General features: G+C 33.4%; 1 protein-coding gene across 2 annotated transcripts in view; it reads right to left on the minus strand.

The window, feature by feature from the left end:
* The window catches only part of KCND2 (potassium voltage-gated channel subfamily D member 2), a 599,276-nt gene that overhangs the window by 38,672 nt on the left and 535,037 nt on the right, over positions 1-25,567 (minus strand). The gene's annotated exons all lie outside the window — the stretch shown is intronic.

A 25,567-nucleotide genomic window follows, 5' to 3' on the forward strand; every position in this document is an offset into this window, starting at 1 on the left:
AGAAAGACAAAAATATATATAATTTTAAAAATCTGATACAAACTTGTCTTTGAAATATCAAAAGCATTGTAATATAAAATTTACTTTTGGCTATTTGCCCAATATTCCACATGCATAGAATTTTTGAATTAAAAGGAACCTTCTCATCTTAGATATTTTCTCTATTCTTACCCCCATTTATTCTATAGGAGAGCTATGAAGACCTTTCAAAAACCATCTAATCCAAAGCTTCTTAAACTATAGGTTGTGACCCTATATGGGGTCATATAACTGAATGTGGGGGTTACAAGAAATTTGGCAACAGTAAAAGATATCAAATATTCCACCATGATTTAATCCTTTATGTAAAAATAAGTAAGTACATCTATATTATTAGTATGCAAATTTGTTTTTGTCTTTAGTAAATGATAAAATTTTATGTATGCCAAAGAATTGTTTCTAAATAAAGTTCTTTGTGAGTTATTATTAGTGAATGTTGACTTTTATGCTTATTTTACCTATCTAAATACCCAGGGTTGTATAAAAGTTTCTCAGGTGAAAAGGGTCATGAGTGGAAAGAGTTTAAGAATTCGTGATCTAATCTAGCTTCCTGATTTAGTGACTCATTTAAGGCCAGAGAGTGACTTAAACTTTCTACATTGTGTCAGGTTTCTGTTGATCTATTACTAGCTCTTGGCTTCATCATAGAACATTTGTGACTTTAATTAATGACCATAAAAATTCAGTTATGAATATTAACATTTATATTCCAACCATTCAAAATATTCCTTTAAACTTTAGAGATATCTTTAATTAGAAAATAGGACAAATATGAAAAGGACAGTAGTAATTCTTCAATTATTACTTTATCTAGATGATTAAAAAAAACTGCAATTGGTATTCTGTATTTTTTGTGCTGAAAGTTACAGTATAGATCTTATAAAAATTTCCATAATTCCCTTTTCTAAATTGAGTAGGTTATGAAATTCAAATGGACATTTTTAACAAAAAGGTAATAGCCATGCCCAAGGTGGTTGGTTATGAGGCAATGATACTGTGTTTTAGGACAACTTTAGAAAATCTGTGGGGATGGGTGAAAACTATTGAAAAAGGATCAGAATATGATATCCATTTTACATATCTCATCTGTTAACAAATTAATAGTTGGAGATGTGGAGTGCCTAGTAAAATTTCTACTGGGCTTTGGATTTCCTTAGGAAACACCATCATTTGATGAAAAGAACACTGGATATGGAGCTACAGGTCTTGGGTTCAGATTTTATCTCTCTGCTAGTTGTGGGAATTTGCCTTTTTGTATGTCATTTAACTCTTTGAACCTTAGGATTAAGCATATTCTATGCTCAATTTAAGCTCTAAATCTATGTTATTATGATGAATTTGGGTAATGACAAAAGTTAAGTTGAGATCTGGCTAAGAGTGCATAGCACACTGCCTGACACATAGTAGGCATTCCATAAATGTGTCCTGATTGATTGATCCACTGATTGATAAGATAGGAAGGAGCCTGCTCAGGGGAAGGCTAGTAGATAGAGCTACCTTTTTAGTTATGCCATGGTGCTTTTGCTCACCAAATTAACTATTTACTGAAGATGCCATTTGTATTTTTCTCAAGTAAAAATATATTCTTAGGATGAAAAATACAATTTCCTTCAATTTCAAATGAAGAGATATCTTAGAATATAGATTTTTAACTACTAATATGTATGTATTTGACAGCTTTCAAAATTTATACATATTGCACCATAACTGCTTGATTTTTAATGATCATCTTTTTTCTGTCCTTGGCAAAACTTATTTTATAAATTTAGTTTCTCATAGTTTGTTCCTTATATTCTGTGATCTTAAAATTTTGTGCTAAGTCTAGCAGTATTATATATTCCATTTTTCTTGCTGTCCTTCAGATTCTTAATCTTATGAGTTAGTCTAATTTTAAATTCCTTCAAAAGCTCCTGGAAGAAGTTACAGGTTATTTTTATTTAAGACTTAATCCATGGACCATTTAGGGTCCCTAGGGCCTTAAATGAAGAAATACTTAACTCTACTCAACTTAATAGAAACATAAATTACCCTTTAAATAGAAAAAAATAGAATTTTTAGTCATGTATTGAGGTGTTTTTTTCAAATTAGAGATAATAATTATACTTTTTTGGGAAGATATCTTTTCACCCAATAGCTTCATATCTTCTCTGTCTTTTTCCTATTCTTATCAGTTGTAAGAAAGGAATGAAATTAAATAATTATTTCCTTGATCCCTATTTACTGTGGATTCATGTTATAGTTGCCTTCTTGTACTTTCTATCAGCTAAGTGTTATAAAGAAGTTACAGTGGATCATCATAATAAATTTAAATATATACAGCCATGCTGGGTAACGTTAGGCTCAAATGCTATATTTGATAGGTCTTGAGGATTGAGAGGCAGGGTGCCACGGAGATTGGAGATCCAGCCATAAAGTCAGAAAATATGGGATCAAATTGATGAGGGTTGAGGTTCCTTTAAGATTCCTTTCTAATAGCCCAACCCATGGCTGACCTTGATTCACAAATGCTGATCAAAGGCACCCTTTGAATATCCGGGCCCAGCCCCACTATCAGCTCAGCTTCCCCCAACCCTCACCTGATCTGAGTTAACTGAAAAGCCCAAGAGAACTTAGGGGTACCGCCCACCATCTTCGAAGTATAAAAAGGGCCAAGCTGGAACTCCCTCTTCGAAGGAGCCCTCCCAGCCATGTAGGGGTTCTTGCCCACCCAGCGGCCACCTTCGGCCCTGGCGTCTTTCTAACAACTTTACTAAATTCTTACAATAAACCTTTTATTTATCAATCTAGGTTTTTGGGTCTGTAAATTCATTTACAGGGAACACTGTGCCTCATGGGATTATTTTACTATCTATATGCTGAGAAATGGGGTTCCCCCTTTCCTTTCCCTCATTAAAATCTCTGATTCATGTTGATTTTGTGGTGTTGGACATCACTTAACCTTTTAGTATTTTAAGTGATTCTCTAATACAAGTTTCAGAGAAGGTGCCATGTTGTTTTGGTAGCACATACCAGTTCTTTGTAGCAATGGAATCAGGGAACAATATCAACTCTTTTGAGGAGCAAACCCTTGAAGTGCAGATAAAAGGATAGACAATAATTGACAAATCGTGCAGCCTTTGATCTGTCAACATTATAATCTAGAAAATTCTTCAGAACTTTCCACAGAATCTTAAGGAAATTTCTCCCACAATTTTCTCATTAGTTCTCCTTATATGATACAAAAAATCTGGTGTATTTCTTTAATGTCATTAAACACAATTGGTTATTTGAGAGAGAGATGTTTTTTCATGGCATAAGGCTTCTTGTATGAAATAACTTGGATGATATCCATAGTAATTTAGCATTTGAAACTCAAAAAAATCCAATTGTGTTTTACTGAATTTTTCATGTGTGAACTGATTGTATTTCCATGGTGACATGATCTCAGGGGGATTATTTATCTCATTGCTTCTAAGGCCTTCTGATTTAACCTCTTCTCCCTAGTGTCAGTTCTCTTCCCTCCCTATTTCTTCTAGGATAAAATACACAATCCTCATGTTGGTTAATTAGTTGAAAAACATTTATTAAGTGCCTAGCACTGAATTATAGGGATACAAAGAGATGCAAAAAAGATAGTCCCTTCTCTCTAACAAACTCATAGTCTAGTGAAATCATTTGAAGCCCTTCACCATCTGGATCCCAAGTACCTTTCTAGTCTCATTTCATATGAATCCCCTTCAAACACTTTCTGCTACAGTAAAAGAGGATTACTAGATATTTCCTTGGCAAAGATCAAATCTTCTGGCCTATGCTTAACCCGATATATGAAGTACACTTCTTCCTTGAGATACCTTGTAAAGTCCCCTGCTGTCTTCAAAGCACCATTCAGAAGATACATCCAATGCAGAATTTCCTATGATCTCTCTCTTGGAATTATTTTGTTATTATTTTATATTTCATATATGTGGATTTTAAAATTTGTGTCCATTTTGTTTCCTCCAGTAGAATGTTTCCTTGAAGCTAGGGATAGTTACATTATTATCTTTGCATCCTTTATACCTTATCTGCACGTAGTAGGCACTTAAAAAGATTTTTAACCAATTTTAACCAATCTCAAAAAGCATCATATAAACTATGATAATAAATTACAATTTTGAGAAATCTGACCTCAGAAGTTCACTAAAAGACCTTGCAAAAGTAATTTCACCTTGTTTGCCACAGTTTCCTCATCTGTATAATGAACTGGAGAGAGAAATAACAAACCCTTCTAATTCCTTTGCCAAGAAAACCCCCAAAGGGTCATGAAGAGTTGGACATACTTGAAAAATGGCTGGACAGTGTAGGCAGAAAGTATGATGGATCAGGGGATTAGTTTCAAGTCCTAGCCTGGTTAATTATTAACCTTATCTCTTTGGGCCTCAGTTTCCTCATTTGGTTGGAGACAAGAGCAGGTAAAGCTTATCTTTCCAGAAAAGACACAGCCTGATACTTACTGACATTGGTTATTTTATTGTAGGCTTTTGAAGGAGAAAAAAGGGAACCAAGTATTTTGCAACTAGCCATAAAAATAGTTTGGATCTTGCTGCAAAAAGGAAGAAAATGCTAATTTCAAAATAAAGCCTGGATGCTTATTTTAACTCCTTTTCCTCTTAGAATTAGCACAGCCCAAATTAGTAGGTATAAGGGACAGCAGTGAATGGATTTCTAAACAGATTTTCTGAAACTCAGAAATAGTGTGTGCATTATATAGGACAGGTGCTGCTATAATAAATATACTTTTTATTTCAATGATTACAATGGCATCTAAAACATCATTTATTTTGAGGGCGTAAGTGTATTGTATTGCAAATAAAAGATATCTTTAAAAAAGTTAAATGAAGGCGACTGCAGTGTGTATAACACCCTGGGAAAGCCATTAGCTGTCTGTATTTCTTTTAAAAACAATTATTGATTCTATGTTTAAGTTCTTTTCCTGCAACTAGGTCACCAGAAATTTCAGTGTGGGTAAGTGAGAGCTCTGCACCAGTTCTATAGATCTAAAAGCTGTCTTACTTTACTAATAATTTTTAAAAAAATATAGCCTTTTATTTTCAAAGTATATATGTAAATATTTTTTGATATTCACCCCTACAAAAAAATCCGTGTTCTAATTTTTTCTTCCCTTTTTTTCCCTCTCCTAGTCAGCAATTGATCCAATATATGTTAAACATATGCAATTCCTCTATACATATTTCCACAAATATCATGCTGCATAAGAAAAATCAGATCAAAAAGAGAAAAAAAAATGAGAAAGAAAACAAAATGCAAGCAAACAACAAGAAAAAGAGTAAATACTATGTTGTAGTCCACATTCAGTTTCCCACTGTCCTCTCTCTGGGTGCAGATGGCTTTCTTCATCACAAAACAATTGGAACTGGTCTAAATCACCTCATTGTTGACAAGAGTCATGTTCATCAGAATTGATCACTGTATAATCTTGCTCACTAACTGATAATTCTACCCCTCGATGATCTTGGTAACCGTGTTACCTTAGAATTTTTTTTGTCAATCAGTTTGGTTTTCTAGGATAATTTTATCTATTTTGTCAATGTGATGGTCAATGTTTACAAGCAGCCCAGTTTTTTTTTTTCCTTGATAGTACTTTAGTAGGGATGTCTATTTAACAGAAATTCCATATGAGAAAGAACTTCATATGTCTCCTGTTAATAAATATATTTATCTGGAAAGTGGTATTTGTTCTTTCTTGGAATTTTATCTTCTATTAATTACTACACGCACATGGAACCCATCATCATAATATTCTGGCTACTTTGGTCATTAACAAATTTAATTAAAAAAACCCTGTTTCTTCCTTTCCCCTTTAAAGGTAATCAAATGGCATATCATCACTTGCTTTTCTCACAAAATTTTGACATAACAACAAAAAAGAAGTAAAATGAAAAAATGCAAAGAAATCAGGGCAAGAATTATAGAACTTAGAACTCTGATCATTTCTACCAAATTAAGGGTGGAATATTTTTGTTTAAGTATTTTTCAACTGATTGTTAGTATATATGACCAAAATATACATATATATATATATATATATATATATATATATATATATATGTATAGTTTGCCCATAAAGACAATTCATCAAAGAAATACTCTAAAATGATAGTATTTTAAAACTGCAATAGCACAAAATTGCCACCAGGGGGCAGAAAAGACTAAATTACAGCTGGCAAACAGACTGTTGAGGTGTCCTCTACAATTGAAGAGGGAGAGAAGTCTATTTCGCATTAAATTGCTTTACTGATTCCTTATCTTTTATCTAGACCCATACAACATTTAGAGGTATTTGGAGCAACTTATTCGTTCAAAAAAAGTCAAAGAGGGATGGGACAGGAAAATAACTCTGTGGGTGTATGCACGCGCGGGTACATTTCAGAAAGACATAACAAATTCAGAAAACATCTTGATGTTTATTTTTTAAAACATTTTTCTGTTTACTTTAAAAAGAAAGAAGTAATTTGTGTTTTGCGAAACTTTAATATAGTTTCATCTGAAACACTCAGGAATAAGACCTCTATTGTGGGAAGGGATAAGAGAGAGGGAAAGGAAGATAGAAAGGAAGAAAGAGAAAGATAGAAAGTAAAGGAGATAGGGAGGGAGGGAGCAGATAAAGAAAGGAATGCAAAAAAGGAAGGAAAGGAGATGGAGAAAAAAGGGAAGAAGAGGAGGAAAAAGAGGAGAGGAAGAGAGGGCAGATGGAGGTAGAGAGAGAGAAAATGGTGGAGGGAGAGAAAGAATTGGAGAGGGAGAGAAAAAAGAGAGGAAGGAATGGAGGAGGAGAGAGACAGAAACAGAGACAAAGAAAGAGACAAGAGACATTTTAGCAATGTATTTTAAATATTTGTTCTTTTTAATTTTTTTTAATTTTGATTTTTAAAATTTTTTAAAAATTGAGTTTTGCCCCTTAAACTAGAATTTTACAATTATAAAATCTTCTGTCTCTCCCTGTCTCTGTCTCTCTGCCACTTTTTGTTTCTCACTGTGTCTCTGTCTGTCTCTGACTCTCTATTCCACTGGTACCTCCCCCCATCATGTATCTATCTGTTCCTTTCTTGTATGTGGGAGGAGATGTAGAGGCATCACGTTGTGGTAAATAGAGAGCTGAATTTGTAATTAGGAAGACAAAAACTCAAATTCTACCTTAGATGTTTGCCAGCTGTCACTTAATGTCTTTGGACTTCTGATACTCATATGTAAAATGAGGGCTTTTGGACTAGATAGATATCAGCTATTTCAAAGCTAATGTTTTGTTTCATTGAGGCAAAAGGATTATTATATTTATATGCAATATAAATGTAAAGTATTTATTGTAAATATTTTATATTATTATATATTATAAATATTATGAATATAAAAAAGAAATCTGTCATAGATTTCAAGCTGGAATGAATCGCAGAAGTCCAACCTTCTTATTTTATAGATGAAGAAACTGAGGCTTAGGAGCTAAATAGTTTACCTAAGATGCATAGCTATTAAGTGGCAGAACCACTGATTTAAAAGCTTGAGAAAATATTCTTATCTAAATGATTAAAATAATTTGCATAATTCATTAATTCAATCTCTTACATTTTTCATTTTTGCAAATGATGTCTTTTTGAGCCAATGTTTCTCATAAAATATACCCAATCTACTTAAAAAAAACTAAATTAAAAATACCTCATTTGCATATTCTAGAGAACACTAGATCACATTAATATAAAACTATGTTTTGCAAAGTTCTGCACACACATTATTTGGATTTTTACAAGTCTATAAGAAAAGTGCTATTGTTATTGGCATTTTACAAATGAGGAAACTGAAATTCCTAGAATTTAAGTATATTGCTCATAGCCACAAAATTAAGTATGTATCCGAGGAATAGATAGGATTTGAACTTTTCCTGATTCAAATTCAGGAACTGGAGTTATTATAGCCTCAAGTCTGAGATCCATGCCTATTGAGATAACTATTATTAAGGATAAAGGAATGAACAAATGAGTGAAAGAATTTATATCTATATGTCAATTATTATTGGTTAAAACTGAAAGGTTTTTTTTTTTTCAATTAACATTTGTATTTTTTTTTTTTTCCTGAGGCTGGGGTTAAGGGACTCGCCCAGGGTCACACAGCTAGGAAGTGTTAAGTGTCTGAGATCAGATTTGAACTCGGGTCCTCCTGAATTCAAGGCTGGTGCTCTATCCACTCGCCACCTAGCTGCCCCTCCTTCAATTAACTTTTAACTTGGCAACTGGTCATTGATAAATAGAAATTTATATCTTTCTGATCTTTAGAATATTTTCTTCCTGTCTTTGGGCCTGGCAAATCAAGATTTGAATAAGGGAGAAGAAAAGCTTGTAATTTCTCTCCCTTATTCTTTCATCTCTAATATAACTAATTAGCAACTCATATTACTGATTGTTCATTATTCTCTGTATGGTATAATCTAAAAGCTTGATAAAACAGATTTTTTTCCCTGTAAGTTTAAGAAGAAAAGATGAATGGAGAGGAAACAAGGTCACCCTAGAGAGTAAGTCATACCATGATCTTGTCTAGTATGTCCTAGGAACAATGTATAGTCAGTGAATGATTACCTCTATCATCATCTCTAGTTTTCTATAAAGAACTGATGTTCAAATTACAAACTTAAGTATTGCAATATCCTCAAGGAATGATTTAATTAAGCTCATTATATTGAACTAAAACATGAAAATAAAAAACAGAAAAATACATTTTGGAAAGATTTTGTTTTTTACAAGGGCAGAAATGGAATTCTTTTTATTGAGGTTATCCTTCAGTTAACTGGAGAATTCAATTAATGAGGTCTTCCTACTGTTGTAACATTCTCGTTAATGTAGGTTTTACTGTAGTTATTTTCTCTTATCTTCTGAGTTAGAGACATAAATCCATGTAGATGAGCCAAATGGAAATTGAGAAGGTAAGAGAAATACTCTGGGTACCTGTATAGTTTATAAAACATTGTATAAAAGGTTATTTTTCTATAGATCTCTCAGTACATTGTGGGAATGATTCTAAGTGTTACAGTTCTTATAATAAAGTGTTGTTCTTGTATTTGGTATTCCTTAACCAGACTTCTCCTTGTCATTTGTTCTGCTCCCTGCTCACACATCCACCCACATTCACTGGGCCATGAGGAGGCGTTAGCAGATTCTTTGCTGCTCATTGTTACTTCCAGGCCTTTCCTCAGCTGCTACCACCACTCCTTCAAAGTTTCCACCATCAGATAAGAGTACTTTGCCTAGACCTCTATCCCTCTCATCTGCCAATCTCTAGGATATATTACTTTTCTCCTCAATAGCTTCAGCACCTGGCTTAAAGCATTTTTCTTTATCACAATTTGTTCAATATTTATCTTAATGATGTTTCTACCACTCTGATCTTCTAACTCATGACCTTTTTAGTCACTTGACTTCAGCTACCCAGAGATGGTTACAACTTTGACTTGCTTTCAAATTGCTATACATATAAGAACACTGATACTGCAGTTCTCTTCATTCACAAGTTCCTGCCTTTTCATGTTTCATTGCTCATGCACCTGCTCTTCATTACTTTGATCTTGGCTCTGTTTCTGTTCATCTAGTTCATCACATACATTTTGACTTCTTGACTTTTTCTTTATAGGCTTGACATTTTAGTTGGATATTTTAGCAGGATGCTGTTTTTTTAGCTATGAAGCCCTTTCCCCCTCATCCCTTACTCTGTTTATTGTCAAAATTTGCCCTCTTTCAGCCTCTTCTCAAGCTACAAAGCAATGCTTTTGGAGGTCACCAAACAGTGCAAAGTAGACATGGCAGAGTGCCTATAGAGCTAGCTAGACTTGTTATTAGGAAGAACAAAGTTCAAATATTGCCATAGACAGTTAATAGTGATGTGACCCAGAGCAATTCATCTAACTTTTCTTTGCCCCCTTTCTATATATGTAAAATTATAAATGGATTCAGTGGCTTTTAAGATCTTCTCTAGCTCTAAATCTAGAATCTATGATAAATGGCTCTCATAGGAATTCATGCACTTTATCCTCATCTGAGCTCTCTGCTGAATAAGAATTAATACTTCTATACACCTCTGATTAACTTCCTATCATATACTTCACAGTTTCTGTTTTGAATTTCAGCCTCCAATTTCCCTCAGTCCTCTTTCTCTCAGTAGTTGACCTTATTTTCTTATTTCATTGAGAAGACTAAGATCATCCATCAAAGGATCTCTTGTTTCTTCATGACTCAAAAATCTTTTTTCACTTATTCTTTCATCCTTCCCTCTAGTCTTATGGAATAAAATCTTTCACTTAAAATTTGAATATCATCTTTTCACCTATCTCCCAGGCCCATTTACCACCTATTCTCAACTTCAATCATATTCTCTTTCTTATGCCTAGAAACATGTAGACAGTTTTATTCTTGCCTTTTACCCCTCCCTTAAGTTATCATACAATAGCCCTTTTTTCCTATTCCTTGCAAGTCTCCTAATAAAAGATACACTTGTGTCTTCTATTTCCTCATCACCTGCTTGCTTCTGACCCTCGGTAATCTGATTTCAATCATCATCACTCCACTGAAAGTGTTGACACTAAAGTCACCAGGGATCATTTAACTGTCAAATCAAAAGAACTTTTCTTGGATCTTCCTCCTTAACCTCTATTCTCATTTTTTGGCATTTCCTACCTTTCAGGGTTGTTATGAGAATTAAGTGAGATAATTATTGTAAAGTGTTTAAAATAGTATCAGATGTAGTTAGTTAAATGTTTATTATTATTATTAATACCAGTTCTAACCCTCTCCTTCATATTTCTTTCCTTTGATTTCTGTAACAGACCTCTCATTTTTTTTTCCTTATAACTAATTTTATTGAGTTGCATTAACTAGCTTATCTTCCACTTCTTGTAAGTATTCTCCCAAATCCCACTTTTTTATTTTATGTTATCTTCCTTGACAAACTTCTCACATCTATGAAAATGGCTGCCAAATCTAATCTGAATCTCTTCTCTTGAATTTTCTGGTCACACACTTTCTTGCTTTAAATAAATGAACCAAAATATCTATAGTAGCACTTTATGGTAGAAGTCAACAACTGGAAACAAGGTAGATATTCTTTGCTTGGGAAATGGTTAAACAAGTAATGCAATATGATTTTAATGGGTTATCTTGGGTTAATGGATTATATATATATATATATATATATATATATATATACACACACACACACACACACACACACATATATATATATATGTACATATATATATATATCCTATAAGATATGATGGAATATGGAGTATGGAGAAGATGGAAAGCATGTAATTGTTGCAAAATGAAGTAAGAAGAACCAAGAAAACAATATGTACAATGGCAGGAACAATATAACTTGAAATATCAGCAATAGCAAATTGATGGAAAGTGAATGCTATGGACTCATGATTTAGCTTTGCTCCAAAGAAGAGATAGGAAGGCACTTCTTTTTTTTTCTCTGCAAAGGTGAGGGAATATAGGAAAGGAACATTATATACATTGTCAAACTTTTTGAAATGATGGCTGGTTATTGTGAACTGTTTTCCCTTCGTTTTTTATTCTTTGTCCTAAGGAATTGTTCTGAGAATGTGTGTACATATGGGGGAGGTGAGATCTATTGGGAAATGTAGGTGATGTTAAAATAAAAATATCAATAAAATGCATTAGAAACAAACTAGAATTCAATGTTTCCCCATGATTTCTATGATGAAATAAAAAATTATATTTAGATTCATCTACAATCTGGATCTAATTTACTCTATTCCCTTTTTACATATCATATGTTGCAACCAAACAAAACTACTAGTTTTATTCCTTGCCATCCTCCTACCCCACTCTCACCACTCCCACACCTATGCTTTATTCCTTTTATTCCTCATGACTGGGACATATTTTCTCCATTTTTCTGCCTGCTGGTATCCTTTCTCTCCCTTCAGATCTCAGTTCAGCTATTGTCTTCTCCACGAAGGCTTTACTGTTTCCCTAACAAAGTATTATTTCCCTCCTCAAAATTTCTTGAACACTTTGTTGTGGTGAAATGTGCTGTCATCTCTGCATTATCATATTTTAAACCCTTTGAGGGCTGAAGGCATGTGGCTTTTTATCTTACTTCTACAAGCAAAGTGACTGTGTACATAGTAGGCATTATCAATTATTTTAAGAGAATTGTGTTCAGCAAATGCTAAAAAATGCTCAGTGTAGATGATTAATATTTGCTCTTGAGCAATACTGGCAGTAGATATTTCTTCCAATAAGTGTTCAGATATTCTCAATCCATGACCTAGATTACTAGCTCTTTCCTGATTTTAGTGCTGGACTTAATTTCCTTTTAGAGTAGCAGGGTTGTGAGAGTTTCAGTAAATATGGTACAGTGAATTAAACATCAGAATTTTTCCAATGTATTGATTGATTCCTCCAAATAATAGTATCCCCTACACTTCAAATGCTATGTATGTATGATTGTATGCTTATCTATCTTTTATAATAATTATGTCATTATTCCTTCCCTATATGTAAGCTCCACAAGGGCAGGAAAACTTATATGGTTCATTGCACATAGTAAGCCCTTAATAAATGTTTGTTGAATTGAATTTGTTAATTATTTTTATTTTCTTCACTGTCAATGTACTCTTATAAAGACCTTTGGTTGCAACTTTTGAAATTTTGTTAATCTTATTTTTCCTAAACAATTAGATAGTGGAAAATAAAACAAAACACTTAATTATTTGTTATAAGACCTGTATCACATATCTCTTCCCTTTAAGGAAACTAAATATATGTTCTGGGATAAATCACTTTAATCTTAATACACCGGTGATATAGTACGATGTACAAGACACTCCATCTCTTGATTTGGGTATTCTTTCTGCCCAAAGTATGTCTGGAATGCTCTTCCTCTTTTTCTTGGCCTACTGATTTCCTCAGCTTCCTTAAGTTTCAAATATGAAATCTAATTTTACAGGAAGATTTCCCAAACTCTCTTAATTCTATTCTTTTTCCCCTGTTAATTACTTCCTTTTTATCTTGTTTGGGCCAGCTATGTGGTTCAGTGGATAGACTGCTAGGCCTGGAATCAGGAAGCCTCCCTCCTTGAATCAAATCTGGTGTTGGACCCACTTGTAGTATGATACTTAGATAAGTCACTTAATACTGCTTGCCTCCACTCTTCATCAATAAAAAATGACCTGAAGAAGAAAATGGCAAACTACCTCAGTATCTTTACCAAGAAAACCCTGAAAGAGGTCTCAGTCTGATCTGACTGAAAAATGACTGAATAAAAAAAAAAAATTATGCTGTATATAATATATAGCTTGTTTTGTATAGTTTTTCTTTTTTGAATGTTGATCCCAATCCTGTCAATTGATTGTAAGCTCCTTGAGGATAGGTACTATCCTTTGCCTTTTTTTTATTGTTGTTGTTGTTGTTGTTGTTTTTGTTTTTGTTATATCCAGTACTTAGTGTTTGGATTTAAATGAGTCCCGAGGTACTTTATAACCCTGAGGTTCTAAGATTCATATGAGGGTTTTAGGTCTTAGCCAAAACAGTATTATTAGTTTTATTACATGGTCACCTCACTGCCCTGCAAACTCACCAAAATGTTCTATAGATGGCTTGAGATTAGAGCAGTGGTGTGTTGTATACTTGACTAAATAGAAATATTAGCAACTTCCTGCTGCACTGTTTGTTTAAATGTGTCTGATAAGCAAAGCAGTCTTAACAACCAAAGGAAAAATCTAGGCTTGCTTGTAAGCTGTAGGCAAGTAAGTTTCTGTCAAAACCCCCTATTTTGATCCAAAGTAAAATGATAATCAGCTAAGGACCGAAAATGTCTATTTTGACAGAGTAAGAAAAAATGCCAAACTTGAAGCAATGTTATAAAGATATCAAATTAGATCTGACAGTTGCAAACTGTTCCACTTGCTTGAGACAGGCACTATAAGTGATTATAAGAGCTGATCTCTGGAGATTCCAAGCTTCTGAGGACCAAGTGCTGACAAGTGACCACTAATGAGAGTAAATGTTTCTGCAGCCAGCACCTAGCATTTGGCCTCACACATAGTAGGCACATAATAAATGTAGCTGACTTGAATCCTGGAGCAGATTATCTAAATGCCACTGCTAATAAACTAATCTTTCAAAGGATAGTAAAGATATTCCCAACTGAGTTGCCTTGAAGAATTAACAATGTCTGAAGATATTAACAGGGCCCTCTGGACAACTTTTTTTCCTATTATTAAAATACAGATGGTTTTTCATTTGTAGCTAAAAATGCCAAAGCTTCACTTTGATGTAGAAATTAAAGTAAGAAAAATGATAATTAAAGGAAAAGAAAGCATAAATCAACACATCAAGAGTATGGCCGAAGAATTTAGTAATAAAATGAAAATGTAATATGTCTGATGTTTGTTTATGGTGTGGTTGTGACCTTTAAAGACTGACAACTTTTGTGATTGTTTTAAAAGTTAATATTATTAATATACATGTAGTTTTTATACTCTGATAATTTGTAGCACAAGATATGTATACCTACATGATATTTATAAGATTCATACAGAGGTTTGCTGTCATTGATAGGTATTTGAGGTTTCAGCCCAAATCCAATAGAGGCTTTTTCTACACCTCCAAGGGACTGCTCTTTAAACTTGAGTAGCTGCCACTAGGTGATAGGTATGTCTCGTTAGGTAAGAGATAAAGAAATGGATATATTATTCAACAAAAAAGTTTTTTTTATAAAACATATATTGAATATAAATATAGTTCTAATGTTTCAATTTCCAAGTCCATGAATTAACCATTGAGATTATTATATTTTAAAGTTTTTTCATTATATACTTATTGAATGGTAGGATTTCAGATTTGGAAGAGACTCCAGAAAACATCTAGTTCATTCCGTTCAAATAGACTTCTCTAAAGTTAGTAAGTTTCTTAAGCTCACACAACACGCAAAAGAATGGACCAGGATTTGGGGTCTTGTTTTCAAACTCTAAATGTGATTCAATTCAGTTAAATTCAATTCAAGCATCTTATTCAGCATTCCTGCTGTGTGTGTGAATCCTGTCTTCCTTTTATTAGTACAGACTCTTTTTTTTTAGTGAGGAGTGATTTTTTTTTTAAATCATATTTGCTCCTAAGATGGGTTTAAATAAGTGGTGGATTAACAGAGGAAACTGTATATTGAAGAAGGGGTGGAGAAAAGAGCTGTATGGATGGGAAGGTAAGAGTAGTAAAGAGTGAGGGAAAACAAATAAAAGAAATTTGAAGATTTTCAATATCAACTATGTTGCTTTCAGTTTTGTCTAAAGCCAACTTTAGGTAGTAGCTGTTCATTCTTGCTATGAGATTAAAAATATGGTAGCTTTTGGCAAGTGGTTCAGCCTCCCTGGGCTAAAGTTTCTTTATGCATAAAGCAAAATAATTAATCTAGATAATTTTTTTTGCCCTTTTTTTTTTCATCATGGATTCTTTTGGCAGTCAAATGAAGCTTATAGATCACTTCTTAGAATAACATATTTTAATGCATTATGGAAACCAATTCTATTGAAATAGTTATCAAAAAACTTCAGAATTTTTGATCTAGGTATTCTCTGAAGTCCTTTTACCTCTAGACTTATTATTCTTTTGTTGTTATTGTTTGCCCTTCATTCTCAAAGAAAACCATGGCATCTGGAAGGTGATGCCATTGACTTGCAAGTAAATTTTATTTAAGTGAAGCAGGACTGTGCAAAGTCCTTAAAAAAGCCTTACTCTCTCTCCTCTAGAGCCATCTGGGTCCAGTGGCAAGATATAGAACAAGACAACTGGAGATGGCTCCAGATGCAGGAGAAAGACCTTGGAATTTTTAAGGTAAGGTCTTTCCTAGGTATCAGTTTGACTGAGGTAACACACATTCAATGATTAAGACTAGGCAAGAAATGAAGTAGAGAATGGCTTCTTTTACCTAATAAAAATATCAAACTTGTCTAAAAAGAATCAACTGCTATGTACACTTATCCTGAGCCACCAAGGGCCAAACAATGACTAAGTAAGGTTTGAGTTGGGACCTATTGTTGGTTAATCAATGAGAGTCAGAGTGATTTGGGTTTAAGGAGTGGTCCTGAAGAAACAAATCTAGCCCATCAATTATAAGATATCTTGTACGGTTTTAGCAGTCAAAAATTATATGCCTTTGAGCAGAGCACCAACAGATAAGGATATGATTCCCTGTGGACAGAGGGAGAGGAAGGAGGGAGAAGGAAAAGGGAAATAAATGAAAGAAAGAAGGCAAGCAAGAAGGCATTGTTAAATTGGAATTGGCCAATTGGATCCTGGGGAGGGGGGCAGCTACTATTATTAATATTAAGATTACTCCTCACTAATAACCACAAATCATAAATGGCCTGAGGGAAGATTAAGAATAAGTGAAGATGAAGACTTCTTTAGGGAACTCATAAATATTATCCATGCTTTAAAACACAGTCATTTTGCCCTTTGTGGGTAGGTTTTCTAGTAGTACTATATTGCAATCAACAGTTGAAAATGAATTCTTCGGTCCACATAAGCCACCAATATAGGTTCATATCCATGAGCACATCAATAATGGTTTATGACATCATCTTTTTTTTCTCTTAGAAGGAAAGATCAAACTGGGAATGCATATTTGAAAGTTATTAACTCACTTTTAAAATATAATTTATAGTTTACAAATTATATCATCCTTGCGATTCAGGTAAGTTATCATATTATCCCCATTCTACAGATGAAGAAACTGAGGCTCAGTGGGGGATGGTAATCATAGTAATAGTAATATTTAGCATTTATATAGCATTTTAAGGTTTGCAAATTCTCTCCATATTCATGTGTACATAATGCATAATTATATATACAGGCATATATATGTATGTATATGTATACACATATACAAATAATGAATATTTATTAGAGCCATGTAACTAAATGATCTCTCTAGAGCAACTAAATATTTTGACTTTTAGTAAGAATAATTTTGAAAAAGAAAGCTTTGTTTATAATGACTTAACTTTTAACCTTACTTTAAGTTTCTCATTAGAATATTTTAAAAAACTGTCAAGTTTTAAACCTCACTTTTGCTAATAAGTTGTGACAGAGTGTCCTAAATTATTTTTTTTCTTAGTCTTCTAGATCACCCTGGCACAATTGCTTGGATACCTGGTTGATGATATCGCTGAATACCCATTTCCAACAACTGGATTTGTGATAAGTGTTGCCCAGTGCCCATGATTGTTTTTTTCTCTCTTGTAGGACCTCATTATTGGTGTGTTTCTCCTACCATTTACTGTTAATAGACTTCACATTGAAGGTAATTCAGAGGTGTGCTTATTAAATAGGAAGATGTATATAAGAACCCGGTATATCTATGCCTAGCAGCCATAAAGAAGATTAGTCCTATATGAGGTCAAATGTTACTAAAACTGAAAATCAGAGTTCGGATGCATGGGAACCAATTTGTATGTGGGGATGGAGACAGGGACTCTGTGTTATCAGCTTCTATAAGTTAACACCCCATGGTACTGTGAATAGCTATTGGCAATCCTGATATTGGCTGACAGGAAGTATATATTATTGGGCATAATAAAAAATATAAATAAAATAGGAATAGCTTCCTACTTTAATTATTCTTGCAAACTAGTTACTTATATGCTGGGTAACCAGTTGTGATGCTGAAGCAATGGCAGTACTATCAAAGCCCTTTAAATATTACTACCTTGGACCAAATTACTCTGACTTCCAGGCATGGCATCATATACTATTCTCACTATGAATTTTTATTTTCATTTGTAGAATGATATTTAAGACTACTTCCTCTTATTCCATTTCTACTACAAATGATAAAAAGCTATTATACTAAGCAGGAATTTTTTGTGATTGATTATGGGATAACTTTAAGATCATACATTCAGAAGTGGAAGGCCCCCCCTCCCCCCAAGATTATCTACAGTTGTCCCTTTCACATTGTGACTTTCCCTTGAAGACATAAGAAATTAATTGGAAGTTTTGGGGAGTTTTGCAGAAACTCTCACTGATAATACACAAAGTTTAGGATTTCAGAAATGCATAAAATATATTTATAGTAGACATATTTTTTATCTTTTTAATGCCATGATAATTCAGATAGCTCTAATATGAAAGGAAGGTAAAAAAAAAATTATGCAGACTTTCTAGATCACAGAGGCATTGCATCCCTAACTCTCATGATATGAAAGGGATAACTAGTTCATTACTCTTATTTTGCAGATGAGGAAACTGAGGCACAGAGAAGTAAAAGGATTTACTTAGGATCACACAGTTTCTATTAATAGCAAAGGAAAGATTTCCTTTAGTTCCTCTGACTCCAAATAAAGATCTCTTTCTATATAAGTACACTATGATGCCTTTCATTTATAGTTCGCCAAAGACAGGTTAAGTGACGTAAAAGAGGATTATTTTTCTTGAATTCAGAATTTGAGTGAAAATTATAGAGGTTAAGTCCCTAAATTAAATAGATCTTAGTCTGAGAGATACTTTAGTAGAAATGAGAATCACAGCAACATAAAAGAAATAGTTTTCTTTTTTCAGGCTTTTAAAAATTGCTATTGACGTAGAACACAGTGACTACTTCCAGCTGAGGCCAATCACATTTGTTTCTTCTTCACTACCATTTTCTTTTAATCTTTTAAGTGGAAGTGAACACCCTCTTTGTTACTTATGAGACACTGCTTTCACTGGATATCATCTACTGAGTGAAGTGGATAAATCCTTAAGACAGAATCCTTACTTTTCATTAAAATATCCAACGCTTTGAAATCTGGCAATTTGATAAACAACATGGTTACTCCTTAATGTTTACCATTTTGATTGGTTTCTTTGATTGAGTCAAGTGATATTCTTGACCATGAATTCCAATATGGAATCACTTTTGCTGATGAGATGACCTGAGCTAAGCCAAATATAGGACATCAACATTATCTTCATCTTTATCATCTTAATGCAACTAGGTGGCACAATGCATAAAGCATTGACTTGGGTCAGGAAGAAATAAATTTGAATTCTGCTCCAGATAATAATTATGTTTATTTTCTCTGAGCTATAGCTTCCTTATAAGGCTTTGGATCCAATAATTTCTATGATCCTGTCTGAGATGGCTAAGGGTACAGTGGATAAAGTACCAGGTTTAGATTCAGAAAGACTCATTTTGCTGAGTTCAGATCTCTCCTCAGACACTTACTGGGTATGGGATCCTGACTAAGTCACTTAACTCGTTGCCTCAGTTTCCTGACCTGTAAAATGAACTGGAGAAGGAAATGGCAAACCACCCCAATGTCTCTGCCAAGAAAAACCTAATGGAATCACCAAGAGTCAGGTATGACTGGAAATGCCTGAATAATAACAGCAAAGCCCTTCCAGTCAGTTCTTAATGTATGAACCTATGATTCTTCACCATTTTTCTGTCTTCTTCTGGAGCCCATGTATTCAATACCTTTCCTCCAGATCATAGAAATTAGATATTTGGAATGTACTTTAGAAGCAATATAGCTTAGTACCCTATTTTACAGATAATAAAATTAAGGATCAGATAGGTAAAAAAGACTTATTTCAGGTCATATGGTTATTTGAATAGTATGTAACAGAAATGAGATTTGAACCCTCTAACTACAAATCCAGTACTTATTTAGCATTATCTTCTCTTCCTTTTCATCATTTTACCTAACTATAAATAGAATCAATATATCTAAAAACAAAACATAAAATACCCAACATCCATAAACTATTCATACTTATAGAAACAATTTAGAGCACATTAAAACTTGCATCTGTTCATAAAATCTTAGAATCATTGAACCTCATTTTTGTGAGAGAATAAAGAAGAGATTCAGATCAATCTTTATCTGAAAAACAAATTTTCTTTATTGAAATATTGTTTGTTAATTGTAGGATATTTATATTTGAGGAAGGCATAGATCTTCAGCTCTCTCCCATATTGTATTTAGTTCTGCATTTGGGGGCAAAGAGAAACATCCCTCCAAGTTATAACTATTCATAAAAGTGAAGATTGTGACAATCTTCTCTTCTAAGTCTTTTCTTCTTTAAGCTAAATATTCTCCAATTCTTCTAGAAATCCTCCAGTGACACAATTTTGGATCTCCTTACCATCTGGGTTGGCTTCCTCTAGATTTGCCTGAGCCACAATACTACCATCATCATCATCATCATCATCATCATCATCATCATCATCATCATCATCATCATCAGTAGCAATTACCATAATGCTTTAAGATTTGCCAAGGACTTAGACATGTTATCTCATTTTATTCCCAAAATAACATTGGGAGAAAGTTGCTATTATGATTCATATTTTGCAGATGAGAAGGCAGAGGCACAGATGTTAAGTGTCACTTCCCAAGGTCACACAATTACTATGTATCTGAGATCTGAATTGAGCTTAGGTTTTCCTAATTTTCAGATTTCAATTCTATTTATTTTGTGACCTAAAAACTTCTAATAAAATGCTGTCTAAACTGTTCTTAGTTGAATTGATATGCATACACACCAAATGTGCTTACATATATTGACTTATTACTTGTTTCTGAGAGCAAGAATACAAAATATGTTTCTTCAACTGACCTCCATAAAGGTCAGCTATTGACTTATTTTACCTTTTGAAGTCAGAGAAAATATGAATTAGTGAAATTATCATGTCATTCAATGCTTTTTAAAATGATGGATGCTTAATATTTTATAAATAAGTGAATGTTACTTATGATAATTTATATCTACATATACATATATACGTCATAGTTTAGGAAAAATGAATTGGAACTTGGAAGTCCTAATTTGTGATCTCTTTCTATCTAATCTCTCTGAGCCACAGTTTCTATTTGCTTCAATAATAAAATATTTGGTTTCAGAGGATCTGGTTTTACAGGCTGACTCTGCAGCTGTATGATCTGGTACTACTCTGTTTTCCTCTGTTTTATTGCATAAGCAATTATTAAGTATTAGACTTTCGGTATACAAAGACAAAACCAAAATAACATTTGTCCTGAAAGATTATTTGATACTGTGGAAAAACATGAGAACAGTTAATTAAAATAAAATAAAATAGATTCAATTCACTTGTATCTAGGAGTATGGTAGTATTACCTGGAGAATCAGGAAAGCCTTAATTTTTTTTTTTGAAACAAATTGCATATAGATGAAAAAGAAAAACAATTACATTAAATAAAGTTGTCAAAATAGTTTTAAAAAACAAGTTCATAAGGTTAAGGATAAGAATATTTGTTATAGAATGAGGTAGCACTTAAGTTTCCATGTATTTTCTTCTACCGTTTTCATTAACTATCCTTTTACTTTTTTTTTTTTTTAATCTTATATGCTTTCCATTCATTGCTCATCGATTCATGGAATTCTAGATTAGGGACTGGAAGGGACCTCTAAAATCCTCTAATCCAATATCCTAATCGAGGAAAGCAGTTAGGATTCTAATAGTTAGATGAGGAGGGAGAATATTCCAGATATGATAAATTTGTGAAAAGGAAAAGTGGCGGAAAATGGAATATTTTGTATGAAAAACAAGTAGGCCATATAATGTATCTGAAGGGGAATCATTTTCCTATACTTCCCTTTTGTTGGCTTCAATATTCTCATCTGCAAAATGAGGAAACTGGACCTTTGAGGTCCATTTAAATTTTTTTTTTTAATTAAAGCTGTTTATTTTCAAAACTTATGAACAGACAATTTTTAACATTCACCTTTGCAAAACCTTGTGTTCCAGATTTTTTTCCTTCCCTTGCCCCACCTCCTCCCCTACATGTCAAGTAATTCAATGTTAAACATGTGCAATTCTGTACATATTTCTACAATTATTATGGTGCATGAAAAAGGGAAAAATGAGAAAGAAAAAAATGCAAGTAAACAACAATAAAAAGGTGAAAATACTATGTTTTTGATCCACACTCAGTCCCCACAGTCCTATCTCTGGGTGAAGATGGCTCTTTTCATTGCAAGACTACTGGAACTGGCCTGAATTACCTCACTGTTGAAAAGAGCCATGTCAGTCAGAATTATTCATCGTATAATTGGGCTTTGCTATGTACAGTGTTCTCCTGGTTGTACTCATTTCACTTAGCTTCAGTTCATGTAAGTCTCTCCAGACCTCCTTGAAATTATTCTAGTGATCGTTTCTTATAGAACAATATTCTATAACATTCATATATTAAGTCCATTTTTGTAGGAAGAAAATGGGAATCATAATATCTACCTTGCTTACTTCACAGTGCTGATTTGGAGGTCATATGGGATAATACAGATTAGTGCATGTTCAAAACCCTAAAACACTGCACACACATGTAAAATATAAATTTCAATAACTTAGAATTATGTGTGATATGTATTTTAAGATTGGCATCTATGAATAGAAAATTAAAAGTGAGCAAAGAAATTAAGCAATTATCCAGAGAAGTTAAGCCAATTTCCACACCACAACTTTTGATTCAATTATCTATGTATTTCAAGCACAAGCATATGGGTTGGGGGCTGGGATGAGGTTGCTGTTGAGGAATTGTGACAGTTTTAACAGCATGGTTTTGGAAACTCTACTCAGGGAACTTCCTTCTACAAGCACACAGGGGCAGAAAATTGAGAACGATCTAAGAAACACTGTAGGTAGAATACAAATATGCTCCCTTATGCATAAGAAGATGACAAACCAATGTCTTATTAAGAAGGATGTAAAGTAAAAAAAATAGAAAAATCAGCAGCAATGCAAAAAGCTTTGGTTACAAAAAATTGGGAGATTAGATGGCTTGGAGTTGGTAATGGGATCTGTAACCTTTCATCCCTTGGTGTTTGACTATAATCTCATCCTTTTTGGGAGAGACTGATATTCATTATTAGTTGATAGCTTGTTTGTGACCAAAGAAAGTTAGGCTGAATAAAAAGGAAAATGGAAATGATTGTCTAGAAAATTCCATCTAATGAATAATTAAAAAAATAACGTTAATTTAAGAAAATGTATTTCTGACCAGGATGTACTCTTATAAAACCTACAACTCTTATGTAACTTATTCCTTTTACTTCTTGGTTATTCTCAGTTTCTATGGATTGCTTTCTACCATTACCATTAACTAACTTTTCAGCAGTAGGGTTAAAAAAAAAAAAAAAAAACAAAAAAAAAAACCTACTTTTTTTTTTTTTTTTTTTTTTTTTTTTTTTAAATCTTACATGCTATTCATTCATTGTCAACTCATGGATACATGGGGTTCTAGACTGAGGGTTGGAAGGAGTGTCTAAGGTCCTTTAATCCAATATTTTTTCATAGATGAGGAAATAGGTTCAGAAAAGTTAAGCAACATGCTGAAAAATCCCAGATGAAGGAAATTAAGGGCTAAATTCAAATTCATATCCTCTGATTCTAAAACCAGTGTTCTTTCCACTGAGCTAGGTAGCATTATTAGCAATCCTTAAATGGTCTCTCAGTTTAAGATGTGAGGGTAATCTGGAAACATTCTCTTGACATAGCAGTTCTATCCATCTTGTGAGTACTAAGACTTTGGTACTATGTCAGAGAAAAATAGTGCCCAGAAAAATAGAAGAAAAATAACATAGTGAAACCAGTAAGCATTGTGACTAAAATCTAGGTTTGTTTCTTCTTCCTTTCTGAAGAATCTGAAAGGCATAACATATTTCTGACTAAGTTAATTAAATTCTTCTGTGCTTTATTGTGTTGTCTATTTTTTTAAATACTTATAATGTCTTGGTTACTGTTAAAGATCAAGTTCAGCCTAAGACAGTAAGATAAAAAGGGGGAGAAGAAATTATAATACTAAATCTACCTGCTCCCTGCCTAGATTTTGAATATTTAATGGTGCACGCACTAGCAAAGCCATTATAACTGTCTGGAAATAAAGTTATTTTTTCCTCCATGTTCTTTAAACATATTTACTTGCCTGCTTTATCAGTTGCTTTGGAAGTTCATAAGGACATTTAGTTAATGCTATGCTTACGTTGCAATAACATTTAATAGGAATTTATTAGGCTCCTACTATGTACAAAGATGAAACAATACAAGATCTCTGTTTTCAAAGAGCTTACAGTGTATTAGGAAAGATCAAACATGCACAAGATAACTATAATATGAATTGGAATATAGTAAGAGAATAAAAAAATAAGATTATCTGAATCCAGATGAGAGAAAAATAATTATTAGTTTAGGAAATCAGAGTAGAGTTTATGGGAAAAGTGCTATTCAATGATTATGACTTCAACAGATAGAAACAGGGATAAAGAGAATAAGAATGTATGAGACATAAGGAATAGTGAGAGAAAAAAAAAGAGGTAGGGGAGAAATGAGCTATGTTTTTTATATATATATATATATATATATATATATATATATATATTTTATAATATTATCCCTTGTATTCATTTTTCCAAATTACCCCCCTCCCTCCATTCCCTCCCCCCGACGACAGGCAATACCATACATTTTACATGTGTTACAATATAGTCTAGGTACAATACATGTGTGTAAATACCATTTTCTTGTTGCACAATAAGCATTAGATTCCAATGAAGGTACGTGTAACCTGAGCAGACAGATATTAGTGCTAACAATTTACATTCACTTCCCAGTGTTTCTTCTCTGGGTGTAGCTACCTCTGTCCATCATTGATCAACTGGAAGTGAGTTGGATCTTCTTTATGTTGAAGATTTCCACTTCCATCAGAATACATCCTCATACAGTATTGTTGTTGAAGTGTACAGTGATCTTCTGGTTCTGCTCATTTCACTCAGCATCAGTTGATTTAAGTCTCTCCAGGCCTCTCTGTATTCCTCCTGCTGGTCATTTCTTACCGAGCAATAATATTCCATAACCTTCATATACCACAATTTACCCAACCATTCTCCAACTGATGGACATCCATTCATCTTCCAGTTTCTAGCTACAACAAAAAGAGCTGCCACAAACATTTTGGCACATATATGTTTCTTTCCGCTCTTTAGTATTTCTTTGGGATATAATCCCAGTAGTAGCGCTGCTGGGTCAAAGGGTATGCACAGTTTGATAACTTTTTGGGCATAATTCCAGATTGCTCTCCAGAATGGCTGGATTCTTTCACAACTCCACCAGCAATGTATTAGTGTCCCAATTTCCCCACATCCCCTCCAACATTTGTCATTATTTGTTCCTGTCATCTTAGCCAATCTGACAGGTGTGTAGTGGTATCTCAGAGTGGTCTTAATTTGCATTTCTCTGATCAGTAGTGATTTGGAACACTCTTTCATGTGAGTGGATATAGTTTCAATTTCTTCCTCTGAGAATTGTCTGTGAAATGAGCTATGTTTAAGGATAACTGTAATGGGCCAAAACTCTGGAGAAATATACTTGAGGCAAGGATACTTACAACAAGGTGTTAATTCAGTGGAATTGACAAGACAATAGTTATCTAGTTTATCATGGTGATTAACAGTTCTCTAGTTCAGTATGATTGATTTAATCT

This window comes from Sminthopsis crassicaudata, chromosome 5, assembly GCF_048593235.1.
Source record: "Sminthopsis crassicaudata isolate SCR6 chromosome 5, ASM4859323v1, whole genome shotgun sequence".
NCBI classification, from domain to species: Eukaryota; Metazoa; Chordata; class Mammalia; order Dasyuromorphia; family Dasyuridae; genus Sminthopsis; species Sminthopsis crassicaudata.